Raw genomic sequence first — 19,687 nt, 5'->3', positions numbered from 1 at the left:
CAACATAGTTGGGATAATGATTTCCAGCGCAGAAAAGTGGGAAGCAGTTGCGAGATACGTGAAATTCGTACTCCGCTGCAAACGAGAGGACGGTTGTCTACTGAGGACACCCGAATGAAACGCCCCTACAAAAGAGCAGCCCCAAGGCTCTAACAGCGCGCTCCTGCATCTGAAGACATGCAGAATTGCGGTGCCAGGTGCGGGATTCTTGCGCGGGCGGTGGGAGTTTGGGTCTTAGTGGGTAGCCGAACACGCTTCGGTGGGAGTCCCACACTCGGGGAAGGTAGTATAGAGACTAGCGCCCCCGGCCAGTGCATAAAGCATTTCCCTCTCCTATGAAAAAAATAAATAATAATAATAATAATAGATTGGCGCTTACACATATGTTAGTGTTTGGTCGAACTCCTGCTCCGAATTTTGGCGTGCGCCTTGATCTTATCACACAAAGCGGAGGGACCTACAGTTTTACGCCGACTCCGAACGGCGATTGTATTTTTATGAAAAGCTGTTTTTCATGGCATAAATACACTCGGAGGTTTGCCACTGCCTGCCGAGGGACGACCGCTGTTAAGAAAACTTTTTTCTATATTTTTGCGATGTTGCTTTGACTAGGATTTGAACCCTGATGCTGCGGAGTGGAAGGGCGCACTGCTTACCACTACACCACAGCGGCCGACATAAAATAAAAGTTCAAACATAACTGTTTACTAACGACTTTTATTATAAAAGTTATACAAGTCCGGGTCCCTGACAAAGTATTCAGAAGACCCATACAAATAAAACTAGCAGATAGACCAGGATCTACTATATATAATATCGACAAATTAATCAGGGAATCAAGATGCTGTTAATGCCGCAAAACACGCTAATTGTATCATAGTAAGTTACATTGAAGCATTACAACCAACCAACCAACCAACCAACCACGCATTTAAAACAGCAACAAATATTTTTTTTTGTAATTTATAGCTATCTAATATGTATTAAGATACCTGGAGGTTGAGTTCTTAAAAGTAATAGGAAAAATTTTTATGTGCTTTTTAAAACCAAACCACAAAACATACCCGGGTATGTCGCAGTGACACAAAGTTTAAATTAAAATGGAAGGTATGTGCAGTGGCGTAACTATACCATCTGAGGCCCGTGGAAAATTCTTGGGATGGTGCCCTCCTAGTAAAAATCGTCACGTTTGAATTTAATTTTAATAAAACCCTTAATATTCTGTCCATTTTAGTTAAATATCTAATAAGTTTTATCTTCAAGAGCATGGGCTTATACAAATGTATTTATGATGAAATACCAATTTCATTTTGATAAGACATTTGTTAATAAAACTAGTTTCCCCGAGCTTTCTGTTCCGAAAAATAATCTATAAAATCATCAAAGTTTAAAGATATGGCCATANGCATTTAAAACAGCAACAAATATTTTTTTTTGTAATTTATAGCTATCTAATATGTATTAAGATACCTGGAGGTTGAGTTCTTAAAAGTAATAGGAAAAATGTTTATGTGCTTTTTAAAACCAAACCACAAAACATACCCGGGTATGTCGCAGTGACACAAAGTTTAAATTAAAATGGAAGGTATGTGCAGTGGCGTAACTATACCATCTGAGGCCCGTGGAAAATTCTTGGGATGGTGCCCTTCTAGTAAAAATCGTCACGTTTGAATTTAATTTTAATAAAACCCTTAATATTCTGTCCATTTTAGTTAAATATCTAATAAGTTTTATCTTCAAGAGCATGGGCTTATACAAATGTATTTATGATGAAATACCAATTTCATTTTGATAAGACATTTGTTAATAAAACTAGTTTCCCCGAGCTTTCTGTTCCGAAAAATAATCTATAAAATCATCAAAGTTTAAAGATATGGCCATAGAATTTCCAATAGACAGAATAGCCAAACTACGTAGCCTGTCGTGTCCCATAGAGTTTTNAATTTTAATAAAACCCTTAATATTCTGTCCATTTTAGTTAAATATCTAATAAGTTTTATCTTCAAGAGCATGGGCTTATACAAATGTATTTATGATGAAATACCAATTTCATTTTGATAAGACATTTGTTAATAAAACTAGTTTCCCCGAGCTTTCTGTTCCGAAAAAGAATCTATAAAATCATCAAAGTTTACATATATGGCCATAGAATTTCCAATAGACAGAATAGCCAAACTACGTAGCCTGTCGTGTCCCATAGAGTTTTTCAAATAGGGTTTTATTAATTCTAGCTTCGAAAATGATCGTTCAGCACTAGCTGTAGGTAAATAAATTGGAACCAATAAAATTAATTCAGTACATACTTCAGGAAAGCAGGACGACATAAATTTTGCATCTCCTGTATATTTATTTATTTTTTTAAATATTTCATTTTTAAATATAGTTTCATCTATAACAGAAATAAGAATTTCAAAAATTGCATAAAGTTGGCAAACCTTAATCAAACCTCGAATCATCAAAATTTCAAAATTTTATTCAGAATGGTTAGAAAACTTTCGAGTATGCACTTTTGTAGCTCATTCAGTTTTAGTATAATAAAGTGCAAGTTTTAAGTCACCAAAAATTACCGCCGATTTTGTGGATTTTTTGTCGATCGTGTTCAGCATTTCCTTCCATGCGGAAGAAAATGTGCAACACCCTCGAAAAAAATATGTAATAAAAACTTTGAAATTTTGAGGAGAGTTTTCTAAAGGTTGATTCATTTTTGTGAACTTGGTGAAATTTTTAAAATTTTCATTTCTCTGGCTTTTGTTATGGATCGAACTAAGTGAAATTATTAAAAATAAATAAATAAACAGGAGTTGCAAACAATACCATTTCGAATTTTACTGCTATTATTTTGACCGCTGCTGTATGTACATATATGGCCCTTAGTTGATTCACTTTAATTGATTTTAAGTACTTGAAAAAACTTTAACTTTAAGTGCTTAGTTTTGTGAAAAATGTAAGGTTATTTTCGAGCTCGTGGTCGGGCCTGTGGTATTTTGCCAGTCATACCGCCCTATAGTTACGCCTCTGAAGTCGTGTGACTTATCGCTCCTTAGTTACAGCTGATTAAATTTTTACGCCCGTGGGATATTCCACGCGCCCTTTTACAAACTTATATATGGATACTTTACTTTGGCCATCTTTCATAGGTCTGTCTTGATACCAAATTTCAAAACCATGTACCTTACGGTTCCGTGATTAAAAATATCACCTCTATGGGATGTGCCCACAAACTCACTCATATATACAGTATCAGTCATATGTATACCACACCATTTCAAAGTGATATTGTGTGCCCCTTATGTTAATTTATTTATTTTTAAGGACTTTCAATTAAAATATAGTTCATTCTCAGACAAACCCCATATAAACCCAAGTTAAACAATTTGTAGGAAACTACGAAAAAATGCAACAAATTTCACCTAGATTTCAAACTTTTTTCTCGGAAATGTTAGAATTTTTTTGAATACACGGTTTTTTAGCCCCTTCAGTTTCAGTCTGATAATGTGGAAGTTTCAAGTGGCTAAAAGTTACCCNAGTTCATTCTCAGACAAACCCCATATAAACCCAAGTTAAACAATTTGTAGGAAACTACGAAAAAATGCAACAAATTTCACCTAGATTTCAAACTTTTTTCTCGGAAATGTTAGAATTTTTTTGAGTACACAGTTTTTTAGCCCCTTCAGTTTCAGTCTGATAATGTGGAAGTTTCAAGTGGCTAAAAGTTACCGTTGATTTTTTCTTTTCTCGAAAAGTTTCGAGCAAGTCGAAAGTTTGGATATAGGTCTGTAGTTTCTAGCATCATTTTTGTTACCAGATTTAGAGATTGGGGAGATAGAGGCAATTTTCCAACGATTAATAAAAACAGCCGAGGCCAAGGAAAGATTAAAAATATATTTTAGGGGTACGCAAAATAACGAACTGAAAATTTCATGAATATGAAAAATTTACCTGGTTTTGCTAATTTTACGTTAAAATAAGAAGAACCACGTTTTTCTCCGATGACTAGCAAAAAGCCAATTCACAATTTTCTTTATTTCGTCTTCTTAGTTTAGGGTTGCATTTTATCTTACATTCTAAAATATTCAGGGTTGCTAATTTCCATAAGTGATAATTATAACTTGAGTTGCCACATAGTGTAGAATCGCTACAGGGCTGCCCCACTAGATATGACCTTATCCTCGACGGTAATTTGGCTACGGTTTGCGTTCCTTCTTCCAAAAAAGCGGGCTTGAGGCGGTCAATGGAAAAGATGATAGTTTTTTGTTTCCTGAGAAGCTAGACAAATTTCTCGTTTCGTTTCAGCACTTGGAATGGTTCTTCGTATGGTTCTTCAAGTGCTATACGCACGCGGTCTTCTCGAACAAACACGAATTCGCTGTTTTTAAGCTCAGGTTGGACGAATGTTATCTGAGCTCCATGGCGAGTCGCTTTTCTTCGCTGAGCAGCAGCAAAGTGCCGCCGTAATTGCTTGATGAATTCTCTTTCGTTCAACTTACTTTCGCTCGGACATAAAAATTCGCCTGGAACCCGTAACTGCGACTATCAGAGGGACTTGCTCGAAGATCTTGTTTGATGGCATTTCGCAAGCCCAGTAGGACAAGTGTGAGAACTGAGCACCAATCCTTCGTTTTGTGGTACTTTATAGCGGCCTTAAGCGTTCTATGCCATCGCTCTATCATACCATTGGTTTGGGGATGGTAAGCCGTTATTTTAAGGTGTCGTATCCTCATGATAAGCATGAGTTCGCCGAAAACTGTCGACTTGAACTGCCGAGCTAAGTCGGTTGAGATCTGTACGGGTACGCCGAAATATGCAATCCATTCCTCAATTAAGGCACGTGCAATCGTTTCTGCGGGCATATCCGGGATGGGTATCGGGGCTGGCCACCGTGAAAATCCGTCTAAACAGGTAAGACAGTATCGGTTATTATTCCATGTCGGCAGCGGTCCTATGATATCCAAGAGGATATGTTCAAATCGGCTAGAAGCTTTGTTGTAATCACCAAGATGAGCTTCGCCTTTGTTTTTCTGGCATTGAATACAGTGTCGCACAAACTTCGCGATCTCCTTCGCCATACCTGGCCACACGTAACGTTCCGTACTAGTTTTTGCGAAGCTTTACGTCCTGAATTTGCGAGGCTGTGTAATTTTGCGATTACCTGTTGAAGTAGGCTGCTTGGTATAATCGGCCGTAACCTGGCTCTTTGTGCGTCGCAGATCAAGACTGCGAAGTTGTTGGGTATAGTAATTTTCTTCAGCTGTAGTGATGAATTTGATGAAGTGAGATATTCCTTAAGTTCCTCGTCTGATCAGTGTGCCTTCGCGATGACATCGAAGTTTAGCGCGTCCATCGTCTGAACTCGCCATAATAAGTCGGCAACGTCATTCTCTTTACCAGGCAAATGCCTTATGTCGGTAGAAAATTGGGAAATAAAATCTAGCTGGCGGGCTCTCCGAGGAGGTGCATCGTTTACGTTTTGTGAAAAGGCGTAAATTAAGGGTTTATGGTCAGTGTAAATTACGATTTGCCTACCTTCTAGTATGTGGCGAAAATGCTGAATGGCCTGGTAGACCGCAACCAACTCCCGATAATACGTTGAATATTTTGTTTGCGCTGACGTTAGCAGCTTTGAGTAGAATCTGAGCGGCTGGTGTACATCACGGACGATTTGATGAACTACAGCATCCATTGCGTTGTTCGATGCATCGGTCGTTAGAGTCAGTTCCGCAATCGGGAACATGTGACTCAGGAGAGTAGCTTTGCCAGTTCATCCTTACAAGCCGTAACTTCTTCGTTGGCTTCCTCGTTCCATTTTATGATGGTTTTGTCGTGCTTGATATTGCTCACAGCGTTGGGCAAAAGTTGGGGATAAAAATTTATCATTCCAAGAAAACGTTTCAGATTTTTGGCCACAGTTTGGTTTCGGAAACTTGCGAATCGCCTCCACCTTTACATCCACGGGTCTGAGCCCTTCCGCGCTGATGGCGTGGCCGAGGAAGTCAACTTGAGTTCTGCCAAATTGGCATTTGCTGGCATTAATCGCCAAAGGAATCTTCTTTAAACGTTCGAAAATTTCTCGTAAATGTTTTCCGTGTTCGAATGGATTCGCAGAAGCCACGAGGATATCGTCTATATATGCAAACGCGAAATCGATTCCTTGCACTCTCCTGAGTCACATGTCCCCGATTGCGGAAATGACTTTAACGACCTATGCATCGAACAACGCAGTGGGTGCTGTAGTTCATCAAATCGTCCGTGTTGTACACCAGCCGCTCAGATTCTACTCAAAGCGGCGAACGTCAGCGCAAACAAAATATTCAACGTATGATCGGGAGTTGGTTGCGGTCTAACGGGCCGTTCAGAATTTTCGCCACATACTAGAAGGTAGGCAATTCGTAATTTACACTGACCATAAACCCTTAATTTACGCCTTTTCACAAACCGTAAACGATGCACCTCCTCGGAGAGCCAGCCAGCTAGATTTTATTTCCCAATTTCCTGGTAAAGAAAACGAAGTTGCCGACTTATTATCGCGAGTTTAGACGATGGATGCGCTAGACTTCGATGTCATCGCGAAGGCACAGTGCTCAGACGAGGAATTGACGGAATATCTCACTTCATCAAACTCATCACTACAGCTGAAGAAAATTACTATACCCAACAGCTCCGCAGTCTTGATCTGCGACGCACAAAGAGCCAGGTTACGGCCGATTATACCAAGCAGCCTACGTCAACAGGTAATCGGAAAATTACACAGCCTCGCACATCCTGGACGTCCGAGGACGATCCGAGAGGGCCCCGGTCCAAGAGACCACGAGCTCAGAATAACCTTACATTTTTAACNAAACTTATTGTGGAAAAGCAACAATAATTTTAAAAAATGGTAGAAGTGATAGCTATTTCGGAAATCACCACATTTCCTCATCAGACTTCTATCAGTAGGATTCGAACCGACGACCACCACTGACTCAGCCAGTTGCCTACGCACTGTGCTAAGTTTGTCTTGTTAAGTTTTCAGTTTTTTCTAAAACAGAGAGTAGCAACAAGTGCGATGTGATTAATTGTAATAATGCGAATTTGAAGATATACTACCAGAACATGGGAGGTATGCGTACAAAGTCATTACGAATTCTGCAAGACTCATCCTTACATGAGTATGATATAATAGCAATAACTGAAACATGGTTTAATAATAGCATAAATTCTTCGGAGTTCTTTGATCCATACTACAATGTTTATCGCTTAGATCGTTGCCCATCTTCAACCAGATGCGTAAGAGGTGGTGGTGTTTTATGAGCTGACGTATGCAGTAAACTTATATCTTTACCCTCTACTGATATGCAAATAGAACAGATTTGTGTCAACATAAAGTTTGCACAGAATAAACATGTATACATTTTATTATCATATGTTCCACCTAGTAGTAGCTTTAGAATCTATGAGAGTCATTTAAGTAACTTTTCTTTTGTAGCTAACAACATGAATGAAACCGATGTGATTGTTGTCTTAGGTGATTACAACCTAGGTAATATCTCATGGTTTCCAGACGGTCATAATTGGCTACCGTATATTGTTAGAACCGATTCTGAGTCTTTACTTACTAGTACGTTTTTAGCTAGTGGGCTCAAAGAAATAAACGGAGTTTTAAATAATAACGATAGAATGTTGGACTTGGTGTTTATATCTGATGAATTAAAAGCTTCATGTATGGAATGCTTGGCGCCAATGTCGGTCAATACCCAACATCATAAAGCTCTTACAGTTGAATTTGCATTTTATGATTATGAAGTCATTTCAAAAGAATGTGCTCCAGAAAGAAATTTCTGTAAAGCTAATTGAGACGTAATTAAAGATATTCTCGGTATTATAAACTGGTCAAATATAGATGCTTCAGGTGATCCAGAAATATCGTACGGTCTCTTGCGAAACCAATTTTTAAAAATTATTTCTTCATCTGTACCAATGAAACGTGTTCGGAGCAATAATAAACCTCCTTGGTTTAATCTTAGATTATCGAAGTTAAAGAATTTAAAAAACAAGGCTTATAAAAAATATAGGTTAACTAATAATGCTGACGACAAATTATCATTCTTGCAAATTCGTAAAAGCTTTGATTGCCTACACAGTTTTCTTTACAAGCAATATATTTTTAAAAAAGAGTCAGAATTGAAACGAAACCCTGCAAGCTTTTGGCATTTCATTAACAATAAGCGGAAAACAAATGGATTTCCAACTGTCCTGCACTACAATGGGAGTGAATCTCATAGTCCGCTTGAAGCTTGTAACCTCTTCAGTAAATTTTTCCAACAGACATATGAGAAATACAACGATTCGCACAACAGTACATATAATCATTTACCGCTGGATGAGATTTGCTCTTTTGACATATCTGTAGATGATGTGAAGCTAGCAATTTCTAATTTAAAATCCAATACTAAGGCAGATATTGACGGTATTGCCCCAATATTTTTTAAAAAGTTGTGTGAAGTTATCGCTGGACCTATTGCTTCGATTTTTAGCTTGTGCATCCGGAAAGGTAAATTTCTGGATGCTTGGAAAGTATGTTCTATTACTCCGATATTTAAATCAGGTGATCGAAATGATGTTACGAATTATAGGCCAATTGTAAAACAAAGCACAATTGCAAAAATCTTTGATAATATTATCAACACAAATCTATTCAATCATGTAAATACATTAATAAATGAGGGCCAACATGGCTTTTTCCCTGGGCGATCTACATGCACTAATCTGTTATTATTAACAAAGGAAATAGTAAATTCTTTTGAAGATAAATCGCAGCTGGATGTTATCTACACCGATTTCGCCAAAGCATTTGATAAGGTTGATCACTCTATTCTTTTGCATAAATTGAACATGTACGGCATAAGAGGTTCCTTACTCGATTTCTTCTTAAGTTTCCTTAAAGGTAGGAAGCTGTTTGTGCAGATTGACTCAAACAAATCTACTTCATTCGTTGAAGCGTGGTCGGGTATTCCCCAAGGGACACATTGCGGCCCATTGCTGTTCTTAATTTTTATTAATGACTTACCTCGCTATTTACATCATGCGAAATGTCTAATGTTCGCTGACGATGTAAAATTGTTAATAAGAATCAACAATATATCANAATGTCTAATGTTCGCTGACGATGTAAAATTGTTATTAAGAATCAACAATATATCAGACTGCCTTAAGTTGCAGGATGATGTTGATTCGTTTCAAAGATGGTGGTCTTTTAATAATTTAAAGTTAAACATTAGTAAATGTTATGTAGTATCTTATACAAAACGAGCCGCCAGTTTGGAGTTTAGTTATTGCTTAAGTAGTTTAACTATAACCCGTACTACAGAAATAAAAGATCTTGGAGTTATATTTGACAGTAAGCTTACCTTTTCCAAGCATGTCGGTCTTATAACTTCAAAAGCTTTCGGAATGATTGGCTTTATAAAAAGGAACACCGCGGATTTTAGAGACCCTCTAACTCTAAAAAGTCTGTATACTTCTCTAGTTAGAAGCCATTTGGAGTACTGCTCTCTAGTGTGGAATCCTTTTTATGAAGTCCGTACAAAGAAAGTCGAAAGAGTACAAAAAGTGTTTACAAAGCTTGCTCTTTCTAAAATGTTCGGGTTTGCAAACTATCTGCCCTACATAAGTAGACGCAAGCTTCTTGGACTACAATCGCTACAAGACAGAAGAACATGTGCTTCCCTGATCCTTGTTTATAATCTAAAAAATGGTAGTATTAACTGTGGTAGTATATTAAAATTTTTTAAGGCTCACATTCCTTCACGTAATTTAAGAAATANATTAACTGTGGTAGTATAGTAAACTTTTTTAAGGCTCACATTCCTTCACGTAATTTAAGAAATACTCGATTGTTCGAGGAATCAACGCATGTTGCAAATTATGGCATTAATGAACCGTTAACAAGATGTATCCGGTTGTGTAACACTTATTCTGCTCTCATAGATTTTAATACTTCCTTTTCTAATTTTAAACTTAATCTCTTTAGAATTTTTAATTAAGCATCTGTCCTTAGTCTGTAAGAATTTAACTGATCAGTAGACTAAATATATAAATAAATAAATAAATAAATAAATTCTTGTTGCTTATTTTCCACTATTTCACTTTGCTAAGCCAACTACAATCAATCGCAGCTATTCCGCTGCAATTCACTTGATCATGTGGTTGTTGGTTTTTGTTAATATTTCTATTATTAGAATGTTTTAACTTTTTAGGTGTGCTCGTCCTTAAGTTATTTGTTTCTTTGTTANTTTTTTTTTGAAGTTTGATTAGTTTTTGTGAACTTTATGCAATTCTTGAAATTTTTATTTTCGTATATTGCATTGTATTTTGTTCATTGTATAGGCTTACAAGTATGGAAAGCGCCATTGTGTTTGTTTACATTTGAAAACAGCTGAAATCACCTGATTTTCAATTTTCTCATTATCCGCACAGAGTTACATTCAAATTTCAGAAAAAATTTTAAAATGTAAATTGAGAAATATTTTAGAAAAATGTGTTTTTATTCATTTGAATTGATTAAATAAGATACAAACTAAACACCCATGATGTTGCATAAATGCTGGCAACAGCGTATAAGAAGTCAGGCAACATTTATTGCAAGCAACATGTGTCCCGATGAGTAGTATGAGTGTGTTTGTGTGAAAGCGGTATCTGATACTAAAATCTTCGGGCCGAATTGCGGTTTGCATGAGGGAAATTTTCCGGCTTTGTCACCCTTATAAAAGGCCCTAAGGGCGGCCAACGGCATTAAAATACAGTGGTGACGTGCAAAGTGGAAGTTGTGTTTAAAGCGAAAGTTAACGCGCGGAAGTGTTGTGAAGTACATACTATAAAAAAAAGAATATACATATGTAAATGTTTGCAGTGGTAAAGCGAGTTAGAAGCTATTCCGCTAACTGTTCGGTTTTCGCCCAAAGTGAAAGTAGCGTAGGAAAAGGCTAGAATTGGAGGTCTTTAAAAACAAAAATCAAATAAATGCTTAACCACTTGCCTGGGACCTACCATAGACGCATGCATATAGGCAGGCACGATGCGTATATATCTACGTGTGGATGTGTGGGTGTATGCATGCAAATATGCAAAATCAGAGCCCTGAAGTATTTTTAATATTGTTGATATATATTGATGCGTTTTAAGTCGCCAGCAGAGGGGACACTAAATTACCTAATATCCTGCAAAAGACACGCCATATACGGGCCAACAGCGCTTTACCAAAAAACAAAAAGGAGGAGGGACACAAAGACGTTCATGGTGTCTAACCACAACACTGATGCACAATTACCAGCCGTCACCTGCGCTAAATTGGTTGAGAAAAGTATCCAATTTATAAGCCTTCCTGAAGGAGTCATATACTCTTGGGAGGAGACCATCGGCACTGCTGATACACCCCAGCGAGTTTTCTATCAACAACGTCTCCAGCTGATGTGATGCCCAACAAAAGTGGGTCAACGACCGTCAACATTTTCTAATCGGGAGAAGCGCAACAAAGATCAACATCATAGACGCAGGAGCGGGCTGAATTAAAGGAAGAGTGAACCACCAAACCAACGACTACGTGGGAGCCGCCAGAGCGCAGCAACAACACCACCAACGTATCACTCATCACCAGAGCTCAGCACCAACACCATCAATGTCCGACTCAATACCAGTAGTGGAATTCGCTAACTTTTAACGACGCCAATTTACGAGTTGTTAGTTAAATATTTGTGTTGTTTACAGTAACAATTGTTCGATTCACTAATTTATCTTTAACGACACTAAACAGCTGACTTTCGCTATTTATGTAAATAAATAAAAAGTGGCACCCCTGTTATCCGAAATCTGCGAAAAGCACAAAAGAAAATTGGAAAAAAATTAAAGAAATTTATAGTTTGTTCTTGAAAAGGTAAGTATTGTAATGAATTCAAGCAAAAATAATCGTGCTTTATAATTTAATTACTTTTCTTTTTATATTTTAGGATGGCCTCAACTAGCCAAGCAGCCACTACACGGAACCGCGCTTCAACGGAGCAGTTGAGTGCAATGATAGACTTATTCCAAGAAACTCCGGGGCTGGACGGAGGTAAGTTTCATCGGCTGCATGGCAAGCTGGAACACGAAAATAAATGGGAGGAGATGGCTTCCAAGCTAAATGCCGTCGGAGGAGCTGAAAAGTCCGTCGACCAATGGCGTACGGTAAGTTATAAGCCCACTAAGAAAAGACCGGTGCTGTGCGGGAAAACTGTGATTTGTGAAAACATAATAACTTTTGTTAAGTTTTGTTGTTAACTTAAAAATATCGTTTTTATTGCAAACATATATGTACATGTACATGNAGTTTTGTTGTTAACTTAAAAATATCGTTTTTATTGCAAACATATATGTATATATGTACATACAAGTGGTGCATAACTGTGGAGTCGATCCCATGCATTGCTACTGCGCACAGTCTCGTTCTTTGTGTGTACGGACATACATATATATTTATGCACATACATTCTATGGAATATTCTATCTGTTTATTTCTAATAATCCTTTTTTTGCATTCTTTCATATGTAGGTCTGGCGCGATTTGAAAAGTAGGACTAATGTTCGAGTGCGAGACCGGAAAAGGCAGCAGGCGTCAACCGGAAACCGGCCCGTGAAACAGCCTCCTTTAACGGAGCTGGAGGAGCGCGTGGTGGCCATTATTGGAAGCCACTAAATTGAGGGCCACGAGTCGGTAGCAGAAAATGTACCATTTGACTTGGTCAGTTTTAACTGGATTATTTGTGACCCATTGTTAACCACTTTTTTGTTATTAGGAGCTTCAATTGGCCCTGGAAGACGGTGAGGAGATAGTCTTTCTGCGTGAAGCGGTGGAGTCCGAAGACCAGGTAAAAACTGAAGTGCGGCCGGAGACTCCAAAAACGCCTACAATGAGAACTCCGCGCAGGGGATTGAAGAGGAAAAGAGAGGAGGAGCAGAGCGGAACCGAAAAGAAGTTTTTGGAAGTTACACAAACTCAAGCCGCTGCAATGAAGGTAAATAATTTGTTATTAGGAGATTTTCCAATTTTTAATAGTTTTTTTTAAATACGTAGATGCTGGCGGAAAGCTTTTCCAGACTGGTGGAGGCACCATTCCAGCTGGCGGGGGAACTCCGGGTATATGGAGAAGGAAAGCCTGCGCCGATGCTATAAATAATTTGGCAAGGGCACTCGGTCCCCAATAATTTTTTTAAATCTACTTAAAAGATGGTATTTCCTGATACAGATATTCCATCATTACTGGATTTGGAAATACCATCTTTTGATTGGGTTTTAGGTTAAAAATTAGGTTAAGAAAATGAATTTGTCCCATTTATTTAATTTGCTATAGTATATAATACATAGTTTGTTATATTTTATACTCTGGTTGCCCGAAAATTAGAAACGCGACTTCTTTTCAAGTTCTGACAATTTTTTTTTTCTTAATTAGTTTTAATTTATTTAAAAGAAAAACTTGGTCATATTATAACGAAATCCATATAAAACAAAGTAGTAATCCTTGTACAGTATTTATGAAAATTTAAATTTACCGAATTTTTATAAATCCTGTACAAGGTTTATAACTGTGTTTTATATGGATTTCGTTATAATATGACCACTTACTTTACTTTTTAAGTAAATTTTTTTAAATCAATACGGCATATTCATAGTCGAAATAAAATTGACGCTAAGTTAGTAGCAGTTTTTTGACATACAGCTATAGTCAAAGATGTAGCACCAGAAATCAAAATGATATTTTGTTTCTTTATTTTTAATAATACTCATTTAAAATATAATTCAATCTATAAAAGAAACCACATAAATAAAAGTTTCAAAAATTGCACAAATTACAAAAAAATTAATAGAACATGAAAAAGTTTTAATCAGAATTAAAAATTTTTGTAAAAACTCTGATTGAAAAGCTTGAAATTTTGATGAAACTTTTTGAAGTGATTAATTTTTGTGTAATTTTTGAATTTTTGAAACTTTTATTTACACTGCTGGAAAAAAGTATTGGCACAGACAATTTTACACAATATGTGCAAACAATTTTATTCTAATATTTTTCCGCTAATGTTTTATAAAACTTTGGTTCATTCTGCAACAAAAAGAAAACGTGAAAATATAATTTCTAGCCTTTGCGGACAACTAGATTTTTTTGATTTTTTTTTTAGTATGCACATTTGTAGTCCTTTAAATTTTATTATAATAAATTGAAGTAGGTAGGACTTATCGCTGATGCCACTACTAACTTTGCTTCAATTTTATTTCGACTACGACTATGCATCACTGCCGGCCCGGCCCCTATTGCAATTGTCAACTATGTATAAATATTCTCAATACCATTATCAATCAAATTGAATTGATAATTTATTTTTAAACCCAAGACTGTATAGATTACTTTTTAGTATTTATTTTATTTTTCTCTTCAATTTTAACTGAATATTTTTAAATTCAATATTTTTATTTCCCACTTTATTTAAAATATTCTCCTTAATTTTAGTTATTTATTAATAAAGTACCTGAAGGATCTTTTAATTTTTAAATTGCTGAAGTCTGTAGTAGTAATAGTTCTAAAATAGTCTATGGATGTACCCTTGCGGTCTGCTGATTAAGTCAAGTGACATTTTGACTAGTTTTGGCTATTTTTCTTTTGTTTATTTAATGTTTATATTTTTTTTATAAAAGTTTAACACTTTACCTAGCCAGCACCACAGAAATCCACTTTTCAAATTTCGTACAAAGATTATGAAAATTCGACAAACTTTAACATTTGCATCCAAAAATTCTAAACTTTTCATTTAGAATTTTTAGAAAATTTTTGGGGATGCAGTTTTGTTGCTCATTAAATTTTAGGGGTTAAAGAGCAAACTTCAACACGTTGCGTCAACAAAATTGCGTTGATTTTTAATAATTTTTTTAGCTTACGGTATTAAGCATTTTCTCGCATGCTCGACGATTTCGTTTGTATGGGAGAAAATGCGTAACACCATCAGCAAAAAAAATTATAAAAATCCACGCGATTTTCTAGCGTCTTGAAATTTGTACTTCCTATTGAAATTTAATGAGCTACAAAACTGCATTTCCAAAAATTTTCTAAAAATTCTAAATAAAAAGTTTAGAATTTTTGGATGCAAATGTTAAAGTTTGTCGAATTTTCATAATTTTTATACGAAATTTGAACTGTGGATTTATGTGGTGCTGGCTAGGTAAAGTGTTAAACTTTTATAAAAAAAATATAAACATTAAATAAACAAAAGAAAAATAGCCAAAACTAGTCAAAATGTCACTTTACTTAATCAGCTGACCACAAGGGTACAAAAAAAAATATTTAGGGAGTACTCACAGCGCTCAAAGTTTTCCATGTATTTTGTATGGGGAAAAAAACTAATTTACGTAAAAATGGTATAAAACTCTTGAAAATCAATATTTTTCAATCGTAAAACTGTGGTTCTCTTCAGGAGACTTAAATTATTAATATCCAATTGTTTTATTTAAACAGTTTTTATGATTAAAGATTTTTTATTGATCCCCCCATTGCATTCTCTAGGACCTATAAGATATAGTAACCATGAAAAATTTGTTAAAGGAGCAATTGGGTATTATTACCGGGAATCTCCTGAAGATAAACAAAGTTTTCCCATCGAAAAATATTGATTTTCCCGAATTCTACACTATTTCTACGAAACGTTATTTTTCCCCCATATAAAATACATTGAAAACTTTGAGCGCTTTGAGCACTCCCTAATTTTATTTTTTTTTCAAAATAAAAAATAGGGCTATTTTTTTTTGGTATAGAACAATCCTAGGGGTTGGCGGTATTAAAAATGCGACCTTATTTTTTTACATACATTTTTGGACCACTTTAGGGTACATCCATAGACTATTTTACATATTACAGACATAATAACTGATTATCAAATGGCAGAGGTCAACACTTTTTTCTTAAGTTGGCAATATAAAATGAAGAGGATAAGAGCGGGTGATATTTACATTTTTAATAAATGGTATACCTACTGAAAAATATTTGATTGTAAACTTTAATTTTTAAAAATTCTTTAGGAATATAATTAAAAAATTTCTTTGGAAAGTTTTAAGAAAACAAGTTTGCTATTAATCTTTCTTGTATGCGTTTTGCAGTGGAAGATGATGGATTTAGGCTACCGAAAATTCTGTCTGAATCCTCAATGTCTGTTGAAAAATTATCAATTGGATCGTTCACTCAACCGAAGGTTGTGAAGAGCTGCACACGCGTTGGCGACTTTACCAGCGACAGCGGGGTCATATAATAGAACCCTTTGTTGCGATAAGCATCGCCAAGTTCCTTTGAGGACGCCAAAAAGTCGCTCAATAGGGCTTCGTGCCTTTCAGAGCGCTTCATTGTAGCAAAATTTTGGAGACCCTTCTGGCTGGTTGGGTAAAGGCGTCATGAGCCATGGCTCTAAGGGATATCCAGAGTCACCTTAGAGAAACTTCTTTTATTACAACATTTTAAAACAAATTAACAAAAAGACTTACCAATTAAAAACATGTTGCGGTTTCCGTTTTCAAAGGCTCGCTGCATGACTTGTCGCACTGCAGAGGAGCACAAAATATAGGAGTCATGTCGTGCTCCCGGATACTTTGCGTTTACGTTTAAAATCTTCAAATTTGGGTCGCATATCTATACCAAATATATGTCGCGGTGGTAATTATGTAATAATTTTCTTCACTAGGATTTGCTTACCATTTGTACATTCAATGGGTGGTAGCCATGGTGATTAACGTACGCCTCCTCATTGTTTTTCGGATAGCCCCAATGGTTCTCCCAACAAAAAGAGCAGGTACTGAGGAGAATGTTCCTTTAGCAGCTTGACGATCCATTTGCGTCATGAGAAACTTGACTTCCGTAAAAAACACGCGGTTGTTTATTACATCTGTCACTTTATGTATACATCGGCTTATTGACGACTGGCTCATTGAAATGCCCCACTGCTCTCCTACAGGGCGCTGGTAACATCCAGTGGCATAAAAACGTAAAAAAGCCAGAACCTTCCAAAGTACAAGATAAGTTATAATAAACTGCATTAAGCTTAAAATCTAGTGCCGGACCGGCTTTTCAGCTGATACTGCAGTTATTCTAGATCCTTTTAAATGTATTTCTAACCGTTGAACTAGATCGGCTGCCAAGCTTGGTAGCCTGTATAATTTCCGGAACTCCGTTGGAGCCAGTTCAAACGGGTTGTCCGCACTTCGCAACATACGCCGATTTACACTCGACACGTTTAACTGCTGCTCACGTTCCGATAAATTATAACCAACGTATTCAAACGGCATATTTTCAGTATATTTATTATTTATTTATGTGCTGGAGAACTTTTTATTTTCGCTAGCAACACCAAACTAGACGTCGTGTACTTAACAACAACAGCTGATTTTACGCTAGCGAGTGTTGTTACAAAACGTTTACTGAATCGATAAATCGATAAATTTGTCGTTTAGTTGACTTAACGATAACAAGTGTAGTTAAAATAACGTAGTGAATCCCACTACAGTCCCAGCAGCAACGGAACAGCAGAGCAGCCGCAGCACATATACGACGTAAAACGACGTAACTCTGAATTTAGTATATTTTTGTTTTTACCTAATCTTTAGTTTTCCCGGAGTATTTGAATTCAATTATGTTAGCATTAAATATTGTATTCGAAATTTTAGAGTTAGCTTGAAAAAAAAACGATCATTTGTTAGAAGTTTTTTTAGTTTTTTTTCATTAATTTCTGTAAGCATTACTTACGCTCTTTTATTACATCTCGTTGTTAGCTTAGCTTAGTTTCCTCTTTAACCAAATTCAGGCCGAGTTTGCTTGAGTTTTACACAATCTCTTTTAGGGTTTTCATTTGTTTGTTTAACAGTGATTCTTTCGATTTTTTTTGCTTTTTTTATACATTTCGCTTTCCCATCGTCAATATCGGTAATATACACTTTTTGGGTCACTTTTTTTATATTCACCCTTTTGCCTATCAATAACATTTTTTTTTTGTAACTTTTTGAATTCTGTTTGGTCACAGTTGAGAACACCTGTTTAACATATTTGACATGTCATAAGTATTTAAGAGCTACTCATTTGTGTATTCTCAGAGTTTGTACTCTTATTCCGTATACATACATCATTTTTCGTTAAGTTGAGCATTGTATGTACATAGCACATTCATATTCATATAGAAGTAAGCACACTCGCTGTAAGGCGGAGAAAGGGCATTTATTGTAACTAAAACAAATTGAATAAACACACTCGTTTTGGAAGTCAATCAGAGCGCATCGTTTGCCTTTTATTTAAAGTTTGCAACTAGCATTTTGGTAAATATTTTTAATATATTTTGCGGTTGTGAAAACCCTCACAATCCTACATTTTGGCGCCCAACGTGGGGCACGAACCCACGACCCTGAGATTAAGAGTCTCATGCTCTACCGACTGAGCTAGCCGGGCGCGCTCCCAACGCCCAACGTGGGGCACGAACCCACGACCCTGAGATTAAGAGTCTCATGCTCTACCGACTGAGCTAGCCGGGCGCGCTCCCAACGCCCAACGTGGGGCACGAACCCACGACCCTGAGATTAAGAGTCTCATGCTCTACCGACTGAGCTAGCCGGGCGCGCTCCCAACGCCCAACGTGGGGCACGCTTCTTTAATAAAATAATCGAGCATCCCCATCATTTTCGTCTTCGCTGGAGGCTCGCATTGGTGGATTCCATCGTGGTCATTTCCAACATCTGAACACGCAAATTGCAATATCCAAGGTCAGATAAGAGTCATTGGGACCAAGTCTACACCATTCCACCCGAAACTAAAACGAAACGGGGAAACAGTTATACTTTGCACTCACTTCGGCTTTGCAGTTTTGGGTAATTCTGCTAAGCACACACGGCTTGCGCACACTTTGCGTCGCCACCGCTGCTACTACTTGGGGGAGTCGCTGTTGCTGCCGCCGTCGCTGCCACTACTTAGCTGATACGCTGACGCGCGCTCGCACTTCATTTGCGCACTTTGCTGTGCTGCTCTCGTTAGCCCGCTGCTGCTATTTCGCTTATTCGTCGCCTGTGTTAGATCTACGTGTACGCACACTTTGCTTTGCTGCAGCTGCTACTTAGCAGATTCGCTGGCGCTCGCTCGCAATTCGTTTACACAGTTTAATTCGTAGGCGCTATTTGGTTGCCCTACGTCTACGCACATCGTTTCTTCGCTGCGGCTAATGCATTAAGGGGCTGCTGCTACTTATCTAATAGCTGTCGCCCACTAATAGTGTCACTTTCGCATTCGCTATTTTGCGCGGCCTAACTACTCGGCACTGCCCAACGTACGCCAAAGGAGGTTTGCCGGCTGTCGCTGCGGTCATTGTTGCGTCGCATCAAATAGAACACATCGCAGCGTAACTACACTACCTGCTTATATTCCATCGACTGCTCAGCTCATCGCACAACCCAACGTGCAGATTGTTGCGCACACAACATCGAATCATTTGGACTTGGTGTACAGCGAGTACTTGCACCGCTCTATCTGCATCACAATTTGCGCCGATTGCTGCTGATTGCCGCCACCTTTATACGCTGCGTTAAATTTGTTGAAAACGTTCATCATTGATACGACTGACTTTATTGTTTCACCAACCATTGTATAGTAAGTCATTTAATTTTAAGCTTATT

At 37.2% G+C, this 19,687-nt stretch overlaps 1 long non-coding RNA gene and 3 other non-coding genes across 5 annotated transcripts; 1 reads left to right on the top strand and 3 right to left on the bottom strand.

Annotated features, from left to right (window-relative positions):
- The first annotated feature begins 10,486 nt into the window (after window positions 1-10,486).
- Window positions 10,487-13,831, top strand: LOC108365275 (uncharacterized). Of its 2 annotated transcripts, XR_001847901.1 has the most exons (4): window positions 10,487-12,195; window positions 12,560-12,748; window positions 12,804-13,022; window positions 13,082-13,831. It is a non-coding gene; the product is annotated as an uncharacterized LOC108365275 (long non-coding RNA). The 2 variants fall into 2 exon arrangements; XR_001847900.1 differs by lacking the exon at window positions 10,487-12,195 and having other exon boundaries at window positions 12,345-12,748.
- A 4,569-nt stretch (window positions 13,832-18,400) lies between these two features.
- Window positions 18,401-18,473, bottom strand: TRNAK-CUU (transfer RNA lysine (anticodon CUU)). The gene has a single exon. It is a non-coding gene; the product is annotated as a tRNA-Lys (tRNA).
- Window positions 18,474-18,483: 10 nt separating this feature from the next.
- Window positions 18,484-18,556, bottom strand: TRNAK-CUU (transfer RNA lysine (anticodon CUU)). The gene has a single exon. It is a non-coding gene; the product is annotated as a tRNA-Lys (tRNA).
- Window positions 18,557-18,566: 10 nt separating this feature from the next.
- On the bottom strand, window positions 18,567-18,639 carry TRNAK-CUU (transfer RNA lysine (anticodon CUU)). The gene has a single exon. It is a non-coding gene; the product is annotated as a tRNA-Lys (tRNA).
- Between the last annotated feature and the right edge of the window lie 1,048 nt (window positions 18,640-19,687).

The sequence above is a fragment of the Rhagoletis zephyria genome, unplaced genomic scaffold, assembly GCF_001687245.7.
Source record: "Rhagoletis zephyria isolate East Lansing unplaced genomic scaffold, Rhagoletis_zephyria_1.1 Rzeph_scaffold_01824, whole genome shotgun sequence".
NCBI classification, from domain to species: domain Eukaryota; kingdom Metazoa; phylum Arthropoda; class Insecta; order Diptera; family Tephritidae; genus Rhagoletis; species Rhagoletis zephyria.
Note: the sequence above shows the minus strand (reverse complement) of the source record. Positions and strands in the feature narration are given on the sequence as shown.